General features: G+C 43.7%; 1 protein-coding gene across 3 annotated transcripts in view; it reads right to left on the reverse strand.

Moving 5' to 3' along the window:
* The window catches only part of TANC2 (tetratricopeptide repeat, ankyrin repeat and coiled-coil containing 2), a 479,564-nt gene that overhangs the window by 185,294 nt on the left and 266,810 nt on the right, over window positions 1–27,460 (reverse strand). The gene's annotated exons all lie outside the window — the stretch shown is intronic.

The following is a 27,460-nucleotide window of genomic DNA, read 5'->3' on the forward strand; positions in this document are numbered from 1 at the left end:
CTCTGCTTCTGCGTGGTGCAGGTCAGGATTAGGGGATACCTCGCACTGTCACATGCTGCCCCACGTTCCTCCTGTTGCCTTTTCTCTCCTATGTCACCAATTTAAGTGCACAGTTCTACACTATCCAGTACGGCGCACTAGATCTGGATCTGAAATAATAGAAGAGTCAACCTTTAAATCCTACCACGTGCGGAAAGCCATTGTTACCATTGAGGAATGGAAGGAGTAGCCAAATAATGATGTATTCGGGATCTGTCACACATGACTTGCCTACGGGAGGGATCTTCCAGTTGGGTCATTTCCAGACTAGTCCATCTTCTTGTGTAACGTCTCCTCAACAATACTAGACCCATTAAGTCAAGCCCCAGCTGTTCACATAAAATTCCACACAACTACAACAAACGTCTAGTAACATCCGCCGAGAGGTTGCAGCATATACCGCCTTCAGGTGACGTGCACAATACCATGCAATTAGCAGCCGTATAGCATGCTGGAACATCGCTACCTGTAAACTTTATGTGCCAGCAATAAACTGCTCTTACACATTCAGTAGCTGCTGCATACGACGATAATGTCATGTATAATACCGCACTAAAGACAAATGGGCTCATAAGGATGCGTTTCAAGATCCTCAAGCACCGGATGCACCGCACTACAGATACTAGTCTGGTGACATTTCATGAGGCGTTCCACTGATTATGGTTTCCAATTAATACTACATGCCGCTATCCAATTACAGCTCTGCAAGCTTCAAAGGGAGTAAAACCTTAGGGCACTTTCACACTAGCGTTATTCTTTTCCGGTATTGAGTTCCGTCCTAGGGGCTCAATACCGGAAAAGAACTGATCAGTTTTATCCTAATGCATTCTGAATGGAGAGAAATCCGTTCTGGATGCATCAGTTCAGTCACTGAATGGCGTTTTGGACGGAGGAAATACCGCAGCGTGCTGCGGTATTGTCTCCGTCCAAAATTCTGGATCAGTTGCTGGAATGTCGGATCCGGCATTAATTTACAATGAAATGTATTAGTGTAAAAATAATGGAATGCCGGATCCGTCCATGCGCAGACCGGTAAAAAAAAAAAAAAAAAAAAATACAGAAACAAACGGAGAGACGGATCCGTTCTTGCAATGCATTTGTGAGACGGATCCGCATCCGGATCAGTCTACAAATGCTGTCCGTTTGCATGCAGATTGCCTGATCCGGCAGGTAGTTCCGGCGATGGAACTGCTTGCCGGATCACTCTGCCGAAAGTGTGAAAGTAGCCCAACGCTTAGGAACTTCACCACAAAAACACAGAAATACCATAATGTCAATGTATCAATCATGCCACGCTGATATCAAAAGTGCAAAAGTTGGTGTTGTGGGGGAGGGAGTAAGCGTTCATAAGCTCCATGAAAACGGACATCTTCTCCCAGTGGTGTGGACAACTCCAGGGAAAATATTCCAGTTATGCGGCATAATTCTAGGAAGGAACCCGTACCTGCTACACTGTATAGTCCAGACATCTTTAGTGCATAGCTCTAATACCAGGAAGCCAACCAGCATGAATCTATTAGAGCACAAACCTGCTCTCAGGGACCCCATGCCAGCCCCTCAACCATCACAAGTGCCCACCAATGACCTACCGTACAAGGCCTGTGAGGGCAGGAGTTCTGCAAGCAGCAAAGTGGCTCTGAAGAACGTGCACAGATAAATCCAACAAGTAAGGAAGACATTGAAGTCATGCAAAGCTTTGTATCCTTTCTCTGGCTAAGCATGCTGGTTTACAGGCAGGGCAAGGAAATGCAGGAATCTCTTCCTTGTCACCCCCCTCCTCCTCCTCTACCTCCCCCTCCCCCTCCAGCATCCTCCTCCCCTCCATCTTTTGTTCACTGTCTCCTCGGTGAGCGCACACAATGTGCCTGACCCTCTGCCTACTGTACCTGCTGGAAGACCCCCAAGTGATCCCTGACCCCTTGGAACAGACATTCACGGGAATCCTACACACCTTGGCTGGAATTCTGGCTCGTGTATTCATTCCAGCTGGCGGTGTCTTTGCTGCTTTTCACTTCATTGTTTGTGGCACAGTGACAATGTCGTTTCCTTTTATTTATGTGACATTTGTATTTTCTGTGTCTCCTCTTGTGGTAAAGCGCTGCGGATTATTATGCAGGTGTAGAAATGTGACCAACATAAAAAAGGACAACATTATATAAGTGTGGGGCGATAGAGGGAAATGGGTTATCCGCCCATTTCTGGGGTTTATGAAAAGTAAGGGGTAATGTAACCTGTCTTTATACAGAGGATTAGAGACAATGCGCCACAGTGTCGTCACGCGTTTCCGGTCTGGAAAATGTCATCTCAACATGTAGTAAACAGTGGAAACATTTACAACATGTTCACATTCTCTGCTTGGACTACAATAAGTTGTCACCTAAACAGCAGTAACAGTGAAGATTGCCATACAAAATTCTATAGTGACAGCTATCACTCCCGACGTCCATACAAAAAGGACTGTCGGACAACCCTACTGCTCTCAGCGGGTTCGGACGAAGATACACTAAGGCCTACTGCACTACTGCCCGTTGCCGAACTGCGGACCACGTTTGCGGATCCGCAATACATGGGCACCGTTCCGTGTCCATTCCGCATCACAGATGTGGACCCATTCACTTCAATGGGTCCGCAAATCCAGAGAGGCGGAACAGTGCGGAATGGAAGCATGGAACGGAACACTACGGAGTGCTTTCTGGGGTTCCATTCCGTGCCACCGCACTGCAAAAAGATAGAACTTGCTCTATCTATTTGCAGAATGGACGGATCGCGGAGATCCTCAAGCGGCTGCCCCATGGACGGTACCCAATTTGCGGTCCACAGCACGGTCACGGGCTTCACACGTTCGTGTGAACAAGCCCCACCATGGGGCAGCCGCAGCAGATCGCAGACCCAATCACTTTAGTGGGTCTGTGGTCCGGCCGTTCCGCAAAAAGATAGGACATGTTCGATCTTTTTGCGGAACGGAAGTACGGAATGAAACCCCACGGGAGCACTCCGTAGTACTTCCGTAGGGTTCAGTTCCGTGCTTCCGTTACGCACCATTCCGCATCTCCGGATTTGCGGACCCACTGAAGTGAATGGGTCCGCATCCATGATGCGGAATGCACACGGAACAGTGCCTGTGTATTGCGGATCCACAAATGCAGTCCGCAATACGGCCACGGGGGCGCACACGTTTGTGTGCAATAAGCCTAAGGGCTCATTCAGATGGCCGTATGATTGAGTCTGCATCCGTTCTGCAAAATGCTACGGTCGTGTGAATGAGCTCTAACGTGTATGGGGGCCTTTAGGCTGGCCATACACATTAGATAGCTGTTGATTAAATGCTTGTTTGGTCAGCAGCTACCCCTCCCGACCCCCCACCCATATATAGCCACTCCCAGAGACCTCCGATGGCGGCTTATCTCCCTTAAAAACAAAAGGATCGGGCATGTTGAAATTCAACTGTCTAAACCTTTTCTCCCCTGATGCCTGGCATCGGGGATGAGTTGGAAGGCCCCACCAAACACATTAGACGGTCGGCCGATCTTGCCAAACTTGGCAGGTTTGGCCAACATTAAAGGGGTTATTTGAGAGTTTCCCTACCGTCAGCACTGAGCTTCCCAGTACTTCCGGGATCATGTGCCATACATTTGGTCATGATCCTAGCCCGGCTACAACCTGCAATGTACGGGGGCATACGCATGCGCGGTAAGGAAGTTATAATCCACATCAAACGAGGGGGGGGGGGGGTCATTAATTAAAAAATGAAAAAAAGCCTGCATAACCCCTTTAACCTAATGTGTATGGCCTGCTCTCTCTCTAAATCAGGGCATTCCAATAAAAATGATAAAGACATCACAGGACCCTAATTCCTCCATTTGGCGTGTGTCCCAGAGAAGGAAAGCCTCTACTATCACATTACATATCTAAAAGTGGACTACCTACTGCATTTAGTAGAAGGACATCACTGAAGATGGGCCACATCAAGAATGTACTTGATCTCAATGGGTGGCTCTTTCTGGGAGATTTCAGAGGGGTCAGATTGGATTTTCATTTGCCCTGGGGGCTGAGACCACCCTAATCACTGCTCTCTGTTTCTGTAGTCTGGCCTTTCAGTCTTGAGATACAATTAGTAACTTCTTATCATTTATGCTAATTGAATGGTACATGACGGGAAAAGGCCCCTACTGTGCGGCAGGGTGTCTCTCCTCATTGTGTAAGCCGTTCATTGTTTATGTAACGTAATCAGCATCTTTCAGCTCCGAGGAGATTACAGAGCACAACCTGCCTCCTAAAGGAACCCCGATAACAGCAATGATACGTCCTGGAATGGGGGCTATAAGCAAAAATTGTGAGAAAGTAAAATGAGGTGAAGCGTTTATGAGGGAGTAACGGAAAAGAGTGCGCCCCCAAACAAGTGTGCCCCCGATGCAACCAGAATTGTCATTACTGGGATACTGCTGGTTAAAGAGGCAATTACTGTACAATGTCTAGGAAAATAAACTCCTACTATTGCATTTGCACTTGTAGAATAGATTTTACATTACCAGCATACCCCTTAGGGCTCATGCACACAACTGTATGCATTTTACGGTCCGCAAAAACAGATCCGCAAAAAATACGGATGACATCCGTGTGCATTCCGTATTTTGTGGAATGGAACAGCTGGCCCCTAATAGAACAGTACTATCCTTGTCCCTAATGTGGACAATAATAGGACATGTTCTATTATTTTGCGGAACGAACAATCGGACACACGGAAACGGAATGCACAATGGAGTAACTTAAATTTTTTTTTTGCTGACCCACTGAAGTGAATGGTTCCGCATACGGTCTGCAAAAAAAAACAAAAAAAACAAAAACGGAACGGACACGGAAGAAAAATACGTTCGTGTGCATGAGCCCTTAAGGGGGTTGTCCACTCCTTTTAGTGCTCATTCACATGACTGCACCGTGCTTTGTGGTCTGCAAATTGCGGATCCGCAAAACACGGATGCAAACCCTGTGTGTTTTGCAATTTGTGGAATGGAACGGGCCACCCATAATAGAAATGTCTATTCTTGTCTGCAAAATGGACAAGAATAGGACATGTTCTATCTTTTAGGCGGGGCCACGGAATGGAGCAACAGAGGTGGACGGCACACGGAGTATGGTCCACATCTTTCGCGGCCCCATTGGAGTGAATGGGTCCGCATCCGAGCCACAAAAAATGTAGCTCAGAGGCGGACCCAAACAACGGTCGTCTGATGAGCCCCTATACTAAAGGATAATCCTCAGGCCATCAATATCTAACACCCCTAAAATCAGCTGTTCTGCAGTAGCTCCAGCGCCAGAAGTACACTGCGTCTGGACATTTTTTATTTTATTTTTATAATTTAAATTCTTTTAATTATAGTTTTAAATCCTTTTAATGACAAACAACATAAAATCTGTAAAAATCTCTTTAAACGCTAAATTGTATTGGCCGTTTTTCCGTGGGCCAAGGATCAGGGCTATTGTTGGAAATTAGGGCTACTGATAACCGTCCTGTGTAGACAGGTATCTGCTACTTACAAACAATGACTCTGTAGGTGAATGAACAATCGCAGTAGCGATTGTTCATCCCCTTGCAGAGAGGATAATTGCTGCAAGCAAATGTAGTTCTACATTGGATCAGCGATCAGACAGTTGTCGGGAATAAAAGGTTTGTTCCAGATAACTGTATGTGTATCCAACTGTGTAAAAGGGCCCTAATAAAGTCACAATAAAAAAAAAAGTATATGGGGAGGATGAGGAGGAGGATCACTAATGTCATCGCTCTTCCCCATGAGGACTCGTTATTTGCCAGCAGGATCGTGTTTACACTGCATGATAGGTAAACAATCATCTTTGCTGCGTGCATGAATGATGGGATTACCCAATGAATAAGCGTTTCGCTCATTCATGGGGTCGTCGGCCGATCATCGCTAACGGGCATTACTTTGAATGCTCGTTAGCGATAATCTGTGCAATTCTCAGCCCGTGTAAAGTACAGCCCTCATCTCGGCTGACAGTCAGGCAATTATCGGGAACATTTAATTGGCCGATATATTGTTCTGTGTAAAAGGGCCTTAAAGGAGTATTCCGGATGGATCCCTGTGAGCCGACCTGAAATCAACGGAGCGTGTGGTCGGGAATGAGCCGCTCCATTCATTTCTATGGGAGTTGCGGAAATAGCAGAGTTCAGCACTCAGTTATTTCCGCTGTGCCCCCCCCCTCCCTAATAGTGGATAGGGGATGATAAGAGGAACACCCCTTTAAGGTGTATGGCTGTATATATTTCTCACATCTGCTATGCATAACTACCAGGAATGCACTAGTCTGTGCCAAGAATATCACATTAGAAAACTGTTCACAATGCAATTTTTCGAGCACCCAATAGGCCCTTCACCTCAATCGTAATAAGTGCAATCAAAATGTACATTATAACTCATCATAAGCAGGTATATCACACACAAGGGGATCTGTCTGGTCAGTTCTTATCTGTATTCAGCAGCGTGCATGCTGGAGCAAGAATAGTAAGTATGGAAAGACGGGGCGCTGAAGCCTGGGAACAGAGCATTTCCTTTCTTACTTGAGCAAGTAAACAAAGTTTTAATACCCCTGAGAAATGAATGGAGTGTGCGGAAAGACAAACTCAACTTTTTTTCCCCCTCTTTTAACCACAACATTGCTGCCTGCATTGTTGAACTTAGTAGAATGGCCTAGAAATAATCATATCCCCAGAGCCAGGGCTGATGGATCTAAAGTGATACCAGCACCCCAAGTTTTCTCTTGGTATTGTACATTAAGAATCCTCAAATGGTTCAAACAAATATAATGTATCTACTGTACTTAATAATGATCATTTCTGCAAATGACTGAGGTGTAGAGGTGCTCTTGTCGTTTACCAATGTCACTAATGTGTAGATTCACCAGACGGGTGTCCACACATGCACTGTTGGCTCCTACTCTCCAGCACAGCAGTGGAAGAGGAATTCGGGCATATTCTCATGTATCTGTGTGATCAACCCTACACAGGAATATCGGAGCGGGACCTCTCCCAGGGGTATCCTTTACTTCTCCTGAGGCCTATGCCGAGGAGAACATCAGTAAAGCTCAGAAGCTGAGCGGAAAAAACCGTATCACAGGTACCAGCATTGCTCCTGACCACAACGTGCTTCAACTAAAACTGCATAAACAGACAACCTGTATATGTTTAGCAGGTTTGGTCAGCATCCGATGTTAAAGGGGCTATCCAAGTCTTTGTAACGAATGACCTGTCCTCTGGATAGGTCTTCAGTAGGACCCATCCTGATCAGCTGGCGTTCCTGTGAGCGTCGCTGCCTTCTCGCTGCCTACCCTAGGCCTGTGACGTCATGACTAGTGTTGAGTGAAGCGAGCTTCGGATGTTTTATCCGAAGTCACTTCGTTCAAAACTTCGGAATATGTCTCCGTACAGTATTAGAATGTATGGGCTCCGATGAGCCCAAGTAAGTTATTCACGAAGTTGCGAGTGACTTAGTTAATTAACTTCTGTAGTTGATTTTTTAAGTGGAAAACCTCTTCAAAACTTGAAAAGAAACTCAGCTTCGGTTCCAACTAATACCTCAGAACAGAAGCCGAGTTCGTTTTCAAATTTTAAAGGGGTTTTCCAACTTTAAAAATCAATTACCTAAGTTATTCAACGAAGTCATGCGCAACTTCGTGAATAACTTACTTCAGCTCATCGGAGCCCATACATTCTAATACTGTATGGAGACCGATCTCCGTACAGTATTATTCCGAAGTTTTGAACAAAGCGACTACGGATGGTCACATGACCTAGGTGCAGACCTTTAAACTCTGCGTGCCTGAGAGGTGATAGACTATTCCACATTCCGGATTTCCACACAGAAACAGAAAAGGATAAGGGACATGTGCTCCAGAGTGACCTGAAATCCGTAGCAAAATCCATTGTGAAATTAGCAGATGTGGATTTTGTTGCCTATTTGACCCATTACATACCTTAAAGGCAAATCAGAAAAAAATAAATTATAATCAGGACAGAAAGGGCATGCTACTGATCTGAAAATCTGCCGCATGCACTGGAGTCCTAGTATTTTTGTCACTGCATGTTGTTTTCTTAAATGTCATTCCTATGCATTATATTGTGCTTTAAAGAGGATCTGCCCCCAGATTTCACAATGCATACATTATTAATTAGAACTGCTAGACCTGATGAGGCCGGTATACTTACTTTAAAAATCCATGTCGGAATATCTGTATAATCCTTTTGAAAAGTTTTCCGACTGGAGATATTAACATAAGTGTCACGCTGGCAGTCCACCCCGCCGTGGTCTTGCTATCCCGGGCAGGTGTGGACATCTCTCTGCTCTCCCTGTGTGAACTGGGATTAGAGCTCTGTAAACTTTCCTTCAGCATTGAGAGAGTTAATGCTTTCCCCCTGCCCCACGATCAGCCTCCATATGTAGCTGGGCTGTGGTTCCACCTCCTAGCCTAAGCTTTGAGTTAATTCCTTGATTGTAACCAGTGAAGGTGATCTCGTCTGGATATCTGTATATTAAACTTTGCTTATCTTCCGCAAGTACTCATCCTGTCCTGACTATTGGATTGTATTCAGAGTATGTTTTTGCCTGTGTCCTTGGTGCTTTGCACTGGTGTCTCTGACCCCTGTGGGTCAGCAGCCAGCTACACCAGGAGGTAGCAGCTTGGTTGGTTCCCTGCTGCAAAGTCCGGATCCTTGTTCAGGGGTTAAAGGATGAATACCAGAAAAGCACCAGGACAACGCCCTTAGGTTTAGCCCAAAGCCAAAGTGGTTAGTTGGCACAGTGGGTGCACACCCACTGTCTGTAACGATGAGCAGTTTATGCATCCTGCTGGTGAGTGAGGTAGCTTGTGAGTCTGGGCCGTTCACAAGCTAAACTCTGATTGTTAAGTTCCTCTCAGTGTTCCTCCTCCCCTGCTGCTGACATCTCACACTGGTCAGTGCAAGCTGCAGTCTGCAGTCAAATAAACCAGCAAACTGAGTAAAATGCTGTAATTCCACACTGAAACTGATGTTGACGCAAGAAGCAAGGACTGCAAAGACACTTTCAGCAGCAGGGGAGGAGGTATTCTAGAAGGAACATGTAAAATCTGATGACGGGTGCTCCTTAAAAACAGGTCCTCCTTAAAAACCACAATTAAAGTAGACTGCACTAGCAGTCATCATCCTCTTCAGTGCATATATATGGTAAGAAGAAGTTAAGTGGCTTCTTGGGTCAATGTAAAAGTCTTCAAACACCATCTACTGCCCAAATACAGGCTCAAATATACAGAATTTGGGAAGCCTCGTCTTAAGTAAAATTGATTTCCAGAAGTCCTTAATTGTAGACCATTGACCTAAAGGATTAAGAGATTAAATAAAGGTATATTAAGAAAAATGCATACTTATGCAAGAAAGAAAACCCCTTTGCTGCCAGAGACTCTAGTTACATCCAAGATTATTAATATAATACAGTGTTTGCCAGTTTTTAGCCTAATCAGTTCCAAAGTCAATGGAGAAGCAATACTTCCCCCATTTTTACAGGGCCCCACGGACAACCCATTTATTGAGAGAATGCAGGAAAGTGTTCAAAAAGGAAACTGCCGAGCATTCATCGTTTCAGCAGGCTCCCTGTCCAAGCCACAAAACCTGGATTTGTTTCCAATAACCAGATCTACAGCTCATTTGGACTGCAGTCTGATATGAAAAACAGAAGGTGTCAGGCGGAAAACCTGTCCAGTCGAGAAGCAAGTAGCAGCTACTGTCCGTGTAAGTGTTCTCCAAGTGACCAGCCGGCTTGTGAAATATCTTGCCTCCAACTATGTTAGACCAAACAAAGTAGAGACCCCTTTACATGAAAGATTTTCATCGCTAGTACTAATATGATGAGTACCCTACTTCGGATGACATATCGATGTATTATACTACATATAGCATATATAGCATGTACATATCATACTGACTTTGATCAACTGGTTTGGTCAGCACTTAAAATTGATCAGGAGAAAGTTAAAAAAAAAAGCCACTTTAGTGCACAATACAAATGTGAAAACCATTTCCAATAATCTCTGCTAAGATATAATCACTTGAACGGTGCTGGAATAAGGGGTGAGTATATAATGTTTTTTTTTTTTCTTTTCATTTTTTAAATGTTAATACATTATAGGGCTTATCCGAGATTGTTAATTATCTCGAACAAACCCTTTAAAGGGGTTCTGCAGTTTTTTATTAAACTAATAATCTATCCTCTAGATAGATCATCAGCATCTGATCGGCGGGGGTCCGATCAGCTGTTTGAGAAGGCAGTGGCGCTCTAGGAGTGCCACGGCCTTCTCACTGTTTACCGCAGGCCCAGTGACGTCACAACTAGTATCAACTGGCATGGGCGCGGCTAAGCTCTGTTCAAGTGAACAGAGGATAGATCATCAGTTTAAACAAACTGCAGAACCCCTTTAACTATCCAGTTTGGGATCGCTTTCAGCAGGATCAGGTAAACTAGCTCTCTTTCCAAAAAAAAAAGAAATGAAAGCTGTGCCTTAGCTGCCACCAGTTGGAAAATAGTTATCTTATACAGTATGTCAACGCTCAACCTTTTAAATAGGCCTTGCAACGTAATTTAGGATAAAAGCCAAGTTAGTGCTTCATCTGCAGACAGCTGTTTCAGGGTGATTGCCCCTCATCAGTGCAGAGAAGAGAGCACTGGCTTAACTGGATAAGAGGCCTTTGTCAGGGATCAAGGGGGTACTATTTATTCCTGTGGGGAACACCCAAGAGATGTAAAGAGCATCAGGTACTCATGTACTTGGCCAGCAGCTGCCTTTCTGAATTTAATTGCATGGCTGTCCTCAGGACGGTGATAGAGTTGAGTACTGCAGCAGGGCATTTCAGCTGGTGGCTCCATATCTTAACTAGAGACAACTGGAGGAGGACAGAACCTGCAGCTATTGATGGCCACCATTGAGGGAGAGCTGCTGGGGCAGGATCTAGTGCTGCACTGTGGTATTTATTTCTGCTAGGGTGGTATTTTGTGCTGCACTATGTATGGTATTGTTGACCCTGCCTACCGCCTTCTACCAATCTGAACCTGCTTACAACATGGGCACCACTTTTAGTTTTTTTCCAGGGCCACTTTAAGTTCCCAGTCCGCCCCTGGTGACTAGTGTCAAAAAACGGTTATTGCTTTAGCTCAAAAAGAGATTTGCCTACGCTATATACATTAATATCATCTTAACACATGAGTTAGATGGCACTTTAAAAGGGTAAATGCCCTTCTGCCCATTTTACTCCTGGTGGCAGAACCTGAATTAACAAATCCAACTAATGTGTATGTCCTTATTTGTTTCTACTGCAGTCTGAATTATTTAACATGAGAACTGGTCATGCTTTATTACATCCGGCACAGTACTACTGCCAATTAAGAGGTCTGAAACTGCCATTATGCTGATCACTTCCCCAGACCCAGTAACGTATAATGTGCCAATACCCTTTCTTCATGTGTAATGGCATCAGGCTCTTCAGCCATATAAAACTGCAAATACAGGAAAATGACAGTGTATTAAACTGTAGGTAGTAGAGACATTTGCTAAAAAATGCAAACACTAATCAACTACCTTTCTTTGACCCATAAACAATATAGTACCCTGTAGCACGCTACCATCTTCCCAGGTAAATCCCTTCTTCGTATTATGCTTCCTCCTCCTCTCCGAGGGCAGATTGGGAACTTAAAGTGTCCTTAGGAAAAAAATAAAAATAAAAGTGGCCCCGCGTTGTAGATGAGGCCAAATTGAGAAAAAGCTGGGCAACACATGTAGGCAGGGCCAACACAAGCCATAGGTAGGCAGGGACAACAGAAGTAGGCAGGGCCTGAAATACTGTGGTGAAACACAAAATACCGCCCCAGCAAAACCAAATACAACAGTGTAGCATAAAATACTGTCCTATCGCCATTTTGAGGACAGCAATACAGTTGTGTTCAGGAGGGCACCTGCTGGCCAGGTTCATAAGTACCTGATGCACCTACGTTAATTAAGGTTGAGATCATTAGATCGTTATGTACGTGGCCAGCAGCCGTGTGAAGGGCTTGGTCGGCCACCTGGGCATCAGCCCATCAGGAAGTTTCCCTGTAAGGTCTATGGCCAGTCCTCTCCTGCTCTTCTTAATGACTTCCTATGCTGTTGATTACACTATGTTTGTACATAATAGACTAATAGCTGTGGTCACTGGTAGTTATGCTATGCACAGAGGACCACCAAGAACAGACGATGGGCAGTAGCAAAGTGAGACCTCTACACTGCATACGCAGTGATGATAACTGCAGCGGAAATGGAGAAGGGTCAGCGTAAAAGAAGGGTCAGGGTAAAAGTTAAGAAATAAAATTCAAGTATGTGGCATAAAGTTATGGTGTTCATACTACTGCCAAAAATGTATTCAATGGTGATGTAATGCTGAACTCCTAATATTTCATTCACTGTTCAAATACCCTATGGGATCACTTAAGAGGAGACGTACTCTGTACCGACAAAATGTTAATGCTAAACATATCAACAAAAATATACAAGTAAAATGCTGCGGTGCAGACTGTGTCCTGTGGAAAATCTAGATGGACAGCGTTCACAGAGCAATAAATACGCCATTTACCTTCTATCAGTTCTGCAGGAGGGAGGTCTGTCTCTTAATGCAACACTGTCTTGGACCGGTATGACTCTTCACATAGATTACCAGGAGCAGATTGGCCATAGACCCTACAGGGAAATTTCCCGGTGGGCTGATGTCTCAGGGGGCCACCCAAGCCCCCATCTCTGCAGCTGACCAGGTACATAATGAGCTCTCAACAGTAATTAACGCTGTGATAATCAGGTACCCATGTACCCAGACAGATATTGCACATGTCCTCCTGAATTCAACTGCTTTGGCCTGAACCTCACCTTCTAAGCCCCCTGCTTCATAGACAACTGGAGGAGGAGGACAGAAGATGGTAGGTATTGATGGCCACCACAGAGGGACAGCGTTTGGGACAGTATATTGTGCAACACTGTGTTATTTGGTTCTGCTGGGATGCTATTTTGCGCTATGGTATTGTTGACCCCACCTACTTGTGTTGCCCCGCCTTCTGTTAATTTGGACCTACCTACAAAGTGAGACCACTTATTTTTTTCCAGGGCCACTTTAAGTTCTCAGTCCGCCCCTGTAGATCCCTGTCAATCATATTTGTGCAAAATATAAAGGGATACATATTTCTGTAAGAGTAGAATATGTTCCCAACAATTGCTGGTTCATCAGATGAGGTGAGAACTGCATTTACATGCTGCAGTCACCTCCTCTGTATGGATATGAACGATCACTGTTTGATCCCATAGAGAATCATTGTTTCTAGGCCGCAGATCCCTGTTTAAAGATGGTGTTAGTGCCCACATCAGTGATTCTTTCACCCGATGAATGAGCAGTTGCTCATTCATTGGGTGATCAGCGGCATCTTGACACAGGGCACTTATGGGAAATCAGTGTTCCTGGGCTTTAGGCTGAGGAGCCACATTACCCCAAGATGTCATTTATAAAGCAAATGCACTAAAAAGAGATATCCACTTTGCCAAACTCACCAAGGGGGCGTGGGTTAGTGGGAAATAGGATGTGGCTTAGTAGAAAGGAGGAGTGGCTTAAGAGGCACCCAAACTCTGCCAAAATTCTGGGACAAATTTTTGGCTCTAAATAAGCCAACAACAAAGTGGTATAATAAAGTCAAAACTGTCTAGCAGTGCACCAATATATCGTGCAGCATAGGCCACCATGGCAAATTTGGCGCATCTGTCTAGGTTTACTCTTTCTACATTTTAGACAAGTTTAGTAAATCTGTCCAAATGGTTTGGTTCCAAAACGTCTCCTAATAGCAGTAAGACAACCTGCCCGTGTGTGCTTATCCCAAGCAAACGTCAATTTGGAAATTTATGAACGAAGAACTAGAAATCAGGAGCTTTACAGATATTCACTGGTATGAGACACAATTTAAAAATATGGAAGCCAGGGACTGGCAAACTGGGCAACTGTCTAGGGCTCATTTTCCTAGAGCACCCCAAGACAGGAGCCTAAACAGCAAACCAAACCCACCCACTATTAAAGGGGTTGTCCCACAAACAATATCCTACAGTTTTGAAGCCAGCACCTGGATCTTAATACTTTTTGTAACTGCATGTAATTAAAAATTATAGCTACTGAGTTATTCACTGAAATCTATCTATCTGTCTAGCGCCACCTGCTGTTTGCTCTTTTTCTAATTTCTCTGTCCTGCTCACTGAGATGGAAGCACCTGCTCAGTTCTACGCTTAACTGCCACCAGCTGCAGCAGAAAAAACACACCCGCTAAGCTGACAGCTTGAAATAAATCTAGCAGAACAACTGGGGCAATGAATGGGGAGATCTCTGGATCCATGTGGGGTACAGGGCTGGTTCTAGCTTTGTTAGAAAGATGCCATGTACTAGTCTATGTATGATTAAATTTTTTACATTATTCAAAGGGATTGTCCCATTTCTGTCAAACGGCATAGCACAGAAAGCTATGATGTTCCCATAACTCCTGGGTTAAGGAAACAACATAGCTTGCTGTGCTATGCTGTCTTCGTAGTTCCTATTCACTGCTATGCGAGTTATGGAAAGAGCGAAACAATGGCCGGTCAGATGTCTCCATAACTGCCGTAACTGGTTGCTGCTTACGGTAGTTATTCCCATCTCAGCCATGAGACAGCGAAAAGGGAAATCTACTTTAATAAACATTGTGTGGAGGTTTTATTTGGGAATTGAACTTTAGTATTATGAAACTATATGTAAGTACTATGTCAGAATCATGTAGCAGTATTATTTGGATTCCACATATTATTTAGGCACTGGAAGGTGGTATTAAAGGGGTTGTCCCACTAAAAATATTATACAGTTTTCACGCCAGCACCTTGATCTGAATACTTTTGTAATTGTATGTAATAAAAATTTTTGTTCATTCTTTTTCTTATTTCTTTGTCCCGCTCACTGAGAAGGCCGCACATGCTCAGCTGTATCCTTCAACTGCCTCCTGAGCTGTGATAGGCAGAGCATGGACACGCCCCTTTAGCTGCAGCATAAAAGACACTCCCCTTGAGCTGTCAGCTTGATATAAATCTAGCAGAGCAATGAATGAGGCGATCTCTGGATCCATGTGAGGTACAGGGCTGGTTCTAGCTTTGTTAAAAAGAGATTGCCATGTACTGTATGATGTCGGATTTTCATTATTTACATTAATCACGGGATAACCCATTTAAGTAGGCTATATCTGGCCACAGTACTATTTGGATTCTACATATTACTTGCCGCAATATATGGTGGTATTAAGTGGGCTCTATCTGGCCATAGGAAGGTGATTTTATCTCGATTATGATTATGGTGAAAAAACTGTTGCCAGAGCCCCAATTTCTGTAAAACTTGCCCTGTAACTATGGGGACTATAAAAGTTTGGTAGGGGTCCTACAGCAGGGCCCCCCACTGATCACAAGAACAGATGCCCCATAACCCCTGCTGTTCCCCTGAAATGATTGGAGTGGCCAGTCGCATATGTGCATGGCGCTCCATTCATTTCTATGGGAGTTCCAGAGTTCCGTGCACATGTGCAGCAGCAGGGGGCCTGAAGGGGTACAGGGCTCCCATACTCGTGATCGTTGGGGGTCCCAAGGCAGATTTACATGGGGCAATTGTCAGGCTGATTATCTGTATTTAAGCTTAGCACAAACGCTTGTTCCCGATAATTGGCCCTTGTAAAGGTGCCACAGATCACTAGATGAATGAGAAAAACGCTCGTTCGTCAGGTGAAATCATCATTCATGCTGCACATTAAAGGGGTTTTCTGAGATTCTGATAAAGATGGCCTATCCTCTCAATAGATCATCAGTATCTGATCGCCGGGGGTCCCAGGTGTCAGACCCCCACCGATCAGATACTGATGACCTATTGTGAGGATAAGTCATTAGTAGTCAAATCCTGGAAAACCTAAGTAAAAAAAGGGTTCCTGCTAAGTTACTGCCCGCTCAGTCGACAAATGTAAATGCGCCTTTAAATGCATCACCAGAGACATCCAACTTTCCTGCCAGCTATTCTACCGGTCAGGCTTTTGTCTGCATTCACACATTAGCCCAGTATCTTTCAGAAATGCTTGTACTGGAAACCAGGCATTGACTGTAGGAAGGCGTATGAGAGTGCAGATAAGCAGGAGTTTCTAGACAGGCAGCAACAGGACAGTGCTGGAATACTAATGTCTGGCTTGACAAAACCTAGCCTTTTTTCCCCACTTGTAAATATTTTTGTGAGAGCAATTAATGGCACACTGTCTCTTTCCCACTAGGGAGACAGCCAATTAATCAAAGCAAAACAGATACAATATTATAATAACCCTGAGACATGAAGAGCAATTACAACTCCTCTCCCCGTCTCAGCATTTCTAAATAGGCGAAAACAGCTGAATCCTGATGTGGGGAGTACAATGTGCAGACAACAGACCGACGTGTATCGTGCCAGAAATAATGACAACTTTACCCAGGATCAACCCCCATAGACTGCTACATGGCTTTATGGGAAAAATCTGCTTTCAATACTCACAAATACATATCCGTGAAATGTCAGGAACTTAATAGAAATCACTTGGGGCACGTACTAACGCTCTATGCCAAGTGGCGATTTGCAAAAATAAAAAAAATTGTTGTCGGTCGAACAAGCATTTGGGTGTCAGATTTGAAAGGGTTATGGGTACCTTAAAGGGGCTATCCAGAATTTTAATATTGAAGACCTATTCTCTGGATAGGTCATCGATATCAGATCGGTGGGGGTCCGACACCCAGCACCCCAGCTGGGTGAAGAGGCGGCCACGCTCTGTGCGAGTGCAACCTTCTGTTCATTGTTTACCTGCTCGCCGTCGACAGTGCAGCAGCGAGCAGGTGTAACTACAAGCCGCCCTATTCACGTGTATACTGCAGAGCCGTCCCAAAGAGATGAAAAGGACGGATTCTTGTAACTACACCTGCTTACCGCTGCGATGTCGATAGCGAGCAGGTAAACAATGAAGGGAAGGCTGCGCTCGCACGGAGGGCAGCCTTCTCTTCAACCAGTTGATCGGAGGGGGTGCAAGGTGTCAGTCAGACCCCCGCCGATCTGATACTGATTACCTATCCAAAGGATAGGTCATCAATGTTAAAATCCCGGAAAACCCCTTTAAGATCTAGTTTTACATTTCTAGCTAAATACTATATGCATGAGTGATGCAGGTTTCAGGATTTTTTTTTTATAGATTTTTTCCTATAGTGGGGCTATGGGAATGAAAGATTTTTTCCACAAATTTAATATTGATGGCCTAGTGGTCAATACTTGTAACTGCAGCGTTCCTCCCATTCACTTTAATGGGAGCAACAATGTAGTAACCAGCTCACAATAGAAGGCTCCAGAGCTACTTCTGAACAGCTCATCGGCAGGGTGTCAGACCTCGACCAATTCGTTTTTTTAAATCCTGGAGGACATCTTTAATACTTTTACTCCTTTTATGATCTACTTTTGGCTTAAAAACCTGTACACATGGCCGTACCCTTAGTGATCAGGAAGTCACAGATGTACTGAATGGGGAACCTATGCCTTCCAAAAGTCTTATGCAACAATGACTAGAATTATTCCAGTTGCAATGCTGTAGTTGAAAAAGTCACAACAAATCCTCTCAAAGAAGCCAAAGTATTTAACGCTGATGATTCTGCTTCCACCCCCTCCACCAAAAAAGTACCTCCTTTTGAAACTGAATATTCCGTTTTGCAATCTTCATCTCAAATCATAATCCATACATTTATAGGAGTCACCTCTGCACTGCTCAGTACGTCTTCCCTCCATGATAATCTTTTTCTCTTAATGTAGAATTGTTGTATTTTGGAAGCTTTTTCATCACTTTATGGAACACAACATTTCTGCACCTACCGGCATACAGGTTTGGATAGATGACAAACATACAATTAGGGAATCCAGCTGAATGTTAATCCTGCGGGCACCACATGATGAATAGTGACAGCCTCAGAGCCTGTGGTTCATCCATCAATAGCTGGTACCACTGTCACTTCTAGGATTTCTCTCAGTACAAAAAATAAACTATAAGTAATACAGAAGTTTCGGTGGGAAAAAGCGACATGTCCCTTCTTGGCACAGTTCCTGTGCAGGTGCCGCAGGCAGATTAGCCCTACTAATCTTTGCCATGATAAACTACAAATCCATGGCTGAAATCCTAGGGTCAGCTTAGATGTTTACTACAGATTTCACAGAAAACACATTTTTCTGACACGTATTTTGCTGTGTGAAAGGCTCATGAAAGGTATGGTGATCCCATATATTTAGGGGCATAGCTAAAAGCTCATGGGCCCCGATGCAAGAGGTCAGCTTGGGCCCTCATTTCCTCAGTGCTTTGTGGCCAGGGAAACACATTGCCTTCGTGCTGCCTGAGGCAAAAATTGAAACGGCACCAAAATTCTTGACCTAGCACCTTCTGTCCAGCAAGAGGTGTAACTTGACCAGCAAGTACTTTCTATGATAACGGTGTCTTCTTATGTGGCACAAGGGTCTTTGGGCCCCCTCAGGCTCCTGATCCCGGTAGCGACTGCTACCTCTGCATCCCCTATAGCTACGCCCCTGCATACAGTGGATATATAAAGTCTACACACCCCTGTTAAATGTCAGCTTTCTGTGATGTAAAAAAAATGAGACAAAGATAAATCATTTCAGAACATTTTCCACCTTTAATGTGACCTATAAACTGCACAACTCAATTGAAAAACAAACTGAAATCTTTTAGGTAGAGGGAAGAAAAAATATAAAAATAAAATGATATGGTTGCATAAGTGTGCACACCCTTAAACTAATACTTTGTTGAAGCACCTTTTGATTTTATTACAGCACTCAGTCTTTTTGGGTATGAGTCTATCAGCATGGCAAATTTTGACTTGGCAAGATTTGCCCACTCTCCTTTGCAAAAACACTCCAAATCTGTCATATTGGGCATCTCCTGTGCACAGCCCTCTTCAAATCACCCCACAGATTTTCAATCGGATTCAGGTCTGGGCTCTGGCTGGGCCATTCCAAAACTTTAATCTTCTTCTGATGAAGCCATTCCTTTGTTGATTTGGATGTATGCTTTGGGTCGTTGCTGAAAGATGAAGTTCCTCTTCATGATCAGCTTTCTAGCAGAAGCCTGAAGGTTTTGTGCCAATATTGACTGGTATTTGGAACTGTTCATAATTCCCTCTAGCTTAACTAAGGCCCCAGTTCCAGCTGAAAAAAACAGCCCCAAAGCATGATGCTGCCACCACCACGCTTCACTGTGGGTATGGTGTTCTTTTGGTGATGTGCAGTGTTGTTTTTGCGCCAAACATATCTTTTGGAATTATGGCCAAAAAGTTCAACCTTGGTTTCATCAGACCATAACACCTTTTCTCACATGATTTTGGGAGACTTCAAATGTGTTTTTGCAAAATGTAGCCTAGCTTGGATGTTTTTCTTCGTAAGAAAAGGCTTTCGTCTTGCCACTCTACCCCATAGCCCAGACATATGAAGAATACGGGAGATTGTTGTCACATGTACCACACAGCCAGTACTTGCCAGATATTCCTGCAGCTCCTTTAATGTTGCTGTAGGCCTCTTGGTAGTCTCCCAGACCAGTTTTCTTCTCGTATTTTCATCAATTTTGGAGGGACGTCCAGTTCTTGGTAAAGTCACTGTTGTGCCATATTTTCTCCACTTGATGATGACTGTCTTCACTGTGTTCCATGGTATATCTAATGCCTTGGAAATTCTTTTGTACCCTTCTCCTGACTGACACCTTTTGACAATGAGATCCCTCTGATGCTTTGGAAGCTCTCTGTGGACCATGGCTTTTTCTGTGGGATGCGACTAAGAAAATTTCAGGAAAGACCAACTAGAGCAGCTGAACTTTATTTGGGGTTAATCAGAGGCACTTCAAATGATGGCAGGTGTATGCTGACTCCTATTTAACATGATTTTGAATGTGGTTGCTTAATTCTGAACACAGCTACATCCCCAGTTATAAGAGGGTGTGCACACTTATGCAACCACATTATTTTAGTTTTTAGTTTTTTTTCTTTCCTCCACCTAAAAGATTTCAGTTTGTTTTTCAATTGAGTTGTACAGTTTATAGGTCACATTAAAGGTGGAAAAAGTTGTGAAATGATTTATCTTTGTCTCATTTTTTTACAGCACAAAAACCTGAAATTTTAACAGGGGTGTGTAGACTTTTTTTTAATCAACTGTATAGTCTCACTGGCATATGCAATATATGGCACATGCTAAACCGTGAATTGGAGGGCCGTCAGTACTAGAAATCTGTCATGGTAGACAAAACCATACAAAAATATACATTACTCACAAAAAGTTAGGGATATTTGTATTGTGGGTGAAATTTCAGGATGAACCTAAAATGCACTCTAACCTTTACAGGGGAACTTAATGTGACCTTCTCTAAACTGAGACATTGACATTTTTGTTGGGGTTTACCCACCACCAGAGGTCGCAGAAGAGTAAAAATACTCCTCTGACCATTTTTGAAGAGTATTTTTACCTGAGGAGGAGTGCGAAAGTTACGGTAATTAACATACATATGGTAATACATAGGCCTGCACTCGCTCACATATGTGTTGGAGGCTGCATTTGGAGCCTCTGTTGCAGATTCTGTTGAAAGACCAGACAAAAAAGCTTCATATGCAGCACTTTTTTTGTCTGGTAAAAAGACAGGACACTGAATGGATCCCATCATAGTTGGCAGAGTCTGTTCAGCTTCCTCCCTGTGGGGTGACAGGAGGAGGGGGGAGCAGGGTCACTAATGGGGTGACAGGAGGAGGGGGAGAAGGGTTACTAGTGGGGTGACAGGAGGAGGGGGAGCAGAGAACTGGGAGACTGAACAGAACCATGATTGGGGGAGGGGGGAATCACTTACTTGAAGACTGATAGGACGTGCTTTTCACTGCCACAACACGGCCGGGGGGTTCACAGGCCCGAGGGAAGCTCTTCTCTCAGATCAGTCACGCGAGTCTGTGGCTCCTTAGCTCTCCAGCGGCCCTGTCATGTTTCCCGGGGTCCTTGGGCAGCACGCCCTGCTCTCCTTACTACAGCTACCCCTAGGAGCTGGCCCCTCCTCCTTCCAGCTTCCGCTGCCTGATCTGACCTGCATCACTCTGGCGCACCAATACCCAACCAATAACAAAGCTCCTTGCTGTAAGGAGCTTTGTTATTGGCTATTTCAGGAACAGGCAGCATCGCTGAGCTGGTTGTGCCATTTACAGCGCTCACTGCACTGATGAATGTGGGGGAAAAGTCTAAGGCGTATTGGTACACCTTAGACTTTTTTCAGGGAGTAAAATCAGCTGAACAAGCGTCATAGACGCTTGTACAGGCGTTATTGCGACCTCTGCCCACCACTGTTGTTGGCTTCTGTTTCAATAAGTTGTTTGAGATAAGGAAATCACCACTGCATGCTTCTACTTAAATTACCTACTTTCATGATATAATATCACTGTAGCGTAAACTTTACGTTTTCCATAAATTTCACCCGAAAGCCAAATATCCCTAACTTTCTTTCAGTAGCGTATGTATACCACATAGAAACATTTTGACATCACGAAAGACTTAAAAATTGTCCAAGCTCTATTTAACTCAGACAATACTTTAATGTAAAAGCCAAGGTGGATTAATTATACTGCATCCTCTTCCAACCACTGACAGCCTCGGAAGACCCGAAATGTCGGTGCTTGGACCCAATTTGCAGCAAATACATCAATGGGAGACACAATCATGCTTTTAAATTCCTTTAGGAAGAAAATATAGTAAGTACATATCTAGAATTTGTATCTAACACTTACAGATTCTACATTTCTCATATAAATACAAACTACTACCTATTTCCCTCACATCTTACCTTACTATTTCAAAGCAGCTGACATGCTCAATGCCACGTATATTTTCAATGTGCTTCAGGTGATTTTTTTAATGTAGCATTTTAGGCTACTTTCACACCAGTGTTTTTGATGGATCCATCATGGATCAGCAAAAAACGCTTCAGTTAATGATAATACAACCATCTGCATCCGATATGAACGGATCCGGTTGTATTATCTTGAACATAGCAATGACGGATCCGTCTCTAAAACCATTGTAAGTCAATGGGGGACGGATCTGTTTTCTATTGTGTCAGAGAAAACGGATCAGTCACCATTGACTTACATTGTCATGACGGATCCGACTTGCTCCACATCCCAGGACGCACTCGAAAACGCTGCTAAACATTTTAATAAAGACCAATTGAAAAAATTATTTATTTATTTTTTATCCCAAAATAAGTAAAATCCACTCTTTCAGATCACCCTTCCAAGGTTCCTGAACGTGGGATGGTGAAATACCACTGCCAACACACAGATATCAAACAGCAAGACAATAACTAAAACGTTCTTATTCATGACACTAACAACTAGGAATGGATAGGTGACCATTTTTCAAACCAGTCACACAATTAATTTCACTTAATTCCACATTTATTTCTGCTATTATTACCTTCGTCAGTGGGACCAATCGATTAAAAAAAATAGCTATGGATAAATCAAATTTATTGAGAATGCAGTCACCGACAGATGCTTTACTCAGTACCAATGCCAACTCCAGGGGCAAGAGGGCATTTGTGTTCCCCCTGTCTACCCTACCTTAGTTTTACAAATTAAAAGGGTTTTCTGAGATTTTTATAATTCCCTATCCTCAGGCAATTGCTAACATAGCCTTTGTTGATATTCTGTGCCGAGGCCCCATTGTTCGGCAAATGCTCTGTGCAGTCCACCCAGAGGTCATGTCCGCAAGATGGCTTCTGATGGAGGGCTACGTGACCAGGCAAATCATCTCCATGTGACATTTCCTGCATTCAAACACACTGAACTCCCAACAGAACAAGTGCAGATGACAGGTGCAATGTATTTAAATGGAAGAGATATCACATGGAGGTAATTTGCCTGACATGACCCTCCATCAGCAGCCATTTTATGGACAAGATCTCTGTGTGGACAGCACTAAAGACTTCACCAACAAGGGGAATACATTATGAAATACAGAAAATGGCACTGAATTTCACTAAAGGTTATGTTAGTAAATGCCATATAAACATCTTACAAACACATTGGTCAACTGTAACCAAAAAGTGGCCAAACCCTTTAAATGTGTTTGCTCGTGATGGCTGAACACTGGGCACCTTTACACAGGGTAATGATTGGGATGAGCATTTGAAATGTCGATCGATTGTTCACCAGATCATCTGCTGTGCTAAAGGCCCATAAGAATATGTATACCCAGGTGCCATGGGACCCTCAAGCCCAGTGGGCCTTGGCATTTGCCTGGGTTTGCTGAGCTGTACTGGTACATAGGATTTGCTACAGGGTAAACTCTGTTAGCTTCACAAATAACCTATCAATCCATATTGAAAAAAGGGTCCATGTTCTAAATAGCAGTAGGGTCAGGCCTTAGTCACTTCCTTTGGAAGGCCCAGTACATTCTAGCCCATGAAGTTTAGCACTTACATACAGCACATTGGAAGACCAGCGTTGGCCTGCACCAACCGGCAACTATGAAGATTCACAAAAGTGACCTACTGAGCCCTAACACGTATACAGAGGTAAAATTTCCTCAGCAAATGATGGAAAGGACAAACTGAGACACGTGACTGAAGCTCGTAGCTCTATCCTACAGGGACATACAAGGTTAAAATGATCCGATTGCAATTAGAAAAGATCGCTTCTTTAAACGAGCTCTGAACAATGTTCTAATGACAGTGACATGTTCCATGAGTCAGACATTCATAAGAACACAGCGTTCTAATTGTCACTGTAACAGGAAAACTTTTCATCAAATTTCCAGGCATGGTAGATAATCTGAATCAACGAACACTGGGACAGATCCATCAATGCAGTTATGACAGTTTTATGGCATCACAGCATTGAAAAAAAAATAGAATGGCGTTCATCCCAAACACCCTATTTATTACCTATGACATTTTGCAGGCGCCCAAAAAGCAGAATGACTTACAAGTCATAACCCTGCGCCATTGATTTACACAGGTATTCCAGCATGTCTCTGCTTAGGAACGTGGTGGTGAACAGCTACAACCAAAAAGCAGCTCTGGAGAAACCAGACTACACAAGTCTGCAGGTAATGGTGGACTGGCATGGAGCGGATGGAAGGAGGGTCAAGAAAGTGTGTCAACAATCAAGCAGCACCTTCTATCTTACAGTAGAACATAACAGTTTCATTAAAAAAAGTAGATATTTTTATTTTTACAAGGACAACTTGAGCGTCATCATCGAGCTCTACTCTTTAACAAATGAACACAGTCCCACAATAGGCCTCTTGCACATCACATACAGAACATTCGTTTATATGCATTTTTAGTTTTTTTTTTTATTGCATCTCAGCACATGGGAGAGGGGAAACTTCCTGTAACATTTCCATTGCGAATGCCTAAAAGTGGCCCAACCTAATTTGCAGAAGGTGGGGCAACACAAGTAGGCAGGGTCAGACATACCATTTGCAGTGCAGACCACAGGCCTCTCGGTCTGAGAGGCCTACTTCCCTGTGTTGTCTGTATAGGGTTCATGCCTAGTGCCCTGTTTCCTATGAGGGTGAATGATGGGGCAAAAAGCCATGGGCTCCTGTGCCCTCCACAGTATTCAACTGTATCACCATCCTGATAATAGTGATACAGTTGAATTGAGCAGGGCACCTGTCATACTCGGTTGGGTACACAAGTACCTGATGCTCCCCCATCATTATTCATGCGGAGTGAGTGTGTCAGATCATTACGTACTTAGCGGCTTCAGGAGGACTCAAGTGGCTCCCTGGGCATTGGCCCACCAGAAAATGTTCTTGCAGGAAGTTGTATGATGTTACCATATATACAGATGAGTTTCCTTCCATAGCTCACAGTACATTGAGGAATTTCATTCACTTAGCCACTGGGGATCCTTGAAACAACATAATTAAATTTTTGTTTAGCTTTTTTTACGGGTATTAAAACTAATACTGTACTTATAGGCTACTTTCACACTGGCGTTTTGGCGTTTGTGAGATCCATTCAGGGCTCTCACAAGCGGTCCAAAACGGATCAGTTTTGCCCTAATGCATTCTGAATGGAAAAGGATCCGCTCAGAATGCATCAGTTTGCCCCCGTTCTGTCTCCATTTCGCTTAGGAGGCAGACACCAAAACGCCACTTGCAGACTGACACTGAGCCAAACGGAGCCGTTCTAACACACGATGTAATTCAATGGGGACGGATCCGTTTTCTATAACACAATCTGGCACAATAGAAAACGGCTCTGTGCTCCATTGACTTTCAATGGTGTTCAACACGGATCCGTCTTGGCAATGTTAAAGAAAATACAATTGGATCCGTTCTGAACGGATGCAGACGTTTGTATTATCTGAACGGATCAGTCTGTGAAGATCCATGACGGATCCGCACCAAACGCGAGTGTGAAAGTAGCCTTACTTATGGCCCGGTCAGGATCTCACCAATTAATACCATTCTCCTCTCACAATCTCATAGATACTTGTCAGAGCTCTTCTACTAATCTTGCTGAGATGTGATCTTATCATATAGTACTACAAACAGGATGTAGACTTCTGGGAAGACCCATGAATGACATCATAGGGAATGGGGCATGATGTCATTAATCAAAGAGGGTAAACAAGCAGAATCTTTTCTATCATAGCAGACAGATAGGAAAATGCAGCAGACAATACCTGAAGCCAGCACGGGAGGACATCAATTATTAAACTATGTTTCACATATCCAGGCCCATCTAGGCACTTTTTACTCCTTATAACAAAGGGGAGTGTATGGTCTAAATATTACTAGCACTATACTGGATTTTAACCCCAAAATCTTTTCTGCTGCCAAGCCAAATGTTTAGAGGTGTCCCAGGTAGAGCAGTGACCCCACTCTATTTGCTATGTGCACACATAAGATAACAGAATGACCTGAAGTGAATCTTCAAGACAGATAATACCTTCATGAACAAATATCTTGACTCCTCGCTGCTGTGGTTCTTCCTTCAAGTAAAGAATTCAGAGGCAGATCTGTCTCTACAATCTTTTCCAACCGATAATTAAATAATTCTATATCTGCCAATATTAATCTTACTTCACCTGAGCAAAGTCTACTGACCACGATCAAAGCATGTAGATGATTACCTTCTGACAGACACTAAAGGCACCTTTTATACTTAAAGAGGACCTTTCACCGATTATGACACTGTGAACTAAGTATACAGACATGTAGAGCGGCGCCCGGGGATCTCACTGCACTTACTATTATCCCTGGGCGCCGCTCCGTTCTCCCGCTATGCCCTCCGATATCTCCGGTCACAAAGTTATGGTAGGCGGAGTCTGCCCTTGTTCTTCTGTAGCGCTGGCCAATCGCATTGCAGAGCTCACAGCCTGGGAGAAAATAACCTCCCAAGCTGTGAGCTCTGCGATTGGCCAGCGCTAGAGCAGAACAAGGGCAGACTCCGCCTACCATATCTTAGTGACTGAAATCTCCGCCTACTATAACTTAGTGAGCGGAGATACCGGAGGGAATAGCAGGAGAACGGAGCGGCGCCCAGGGATAATAGTAAGTGCAGTGAGATCCCCGGGCGCCGCTCTACATGTCTGAATACTTAGTTCACAGTGTCATAATCGGTGAAAGGTCCTCTTTAAAGAGGATGTGAAAGTTTGGTGGACAAAGCTACCGGCAGGAATCCTTTTTTTCAAACAAATTTAACATCTGTTTTGTAGGGCTCGAATATAAGGTTATAAAGACTGAAGCTCGTCCCAGGCACCAGAATGTCACATCTTCCACCCAAAGCTTTGGGTTTTTAATTAGGGCCGCGGGAGTAAGGCCAAAAACAACACGCTGAGCCACGGTTGTGTGAGTCAGTAGTGATGGGAATGTGCTCAGATTGTGTTGGGAAATCGTGATGGGCGCTCACCACTGATCATTATAAACGTAGTTTATTTTTGGTTAATATGAAAACAATCGTATTCCAAAAACTGTCAAAATATCGTCAGCATTAATTCCTTATAGACAAAAAGCAAGAAAATCTTTGGTAAATTGTGGGGTTTCTTTATGGAGACATAGAGAAGGTGGCTGCTGAAGTCTGGTTATCATTGATATTGAGAATCCTTTTTTTCCCAGCACACTATAATGAATACCTAAACTTCATACCTAAACGTAAAAATTAATTTTCCAGAGTAAGGGCTCATGCATATTATCATATAATGGCTATACCCAAGGCAGATAAAGCAAGTCCGGAAGGGATGTTAGAAGCTGTAAATCACTTTGTATGATGAGGACAGG

The sequence above is a fragment of the Bufo gargarizans genome, chromosome 6 (assembly GCF_014858855.1).
Source record: "Bufo gargarizans isolate SCDJY-AF-19 chromosome 6, ASM1485885v1, whole genome shotgun sequence".
In the NCBI taxonomy this organism is placed as follows: Eukaryota; Metazoa; Chordata; class Amphibia; order Anura; family Bufonidae; genus Bufo; species Bufo gargarizans.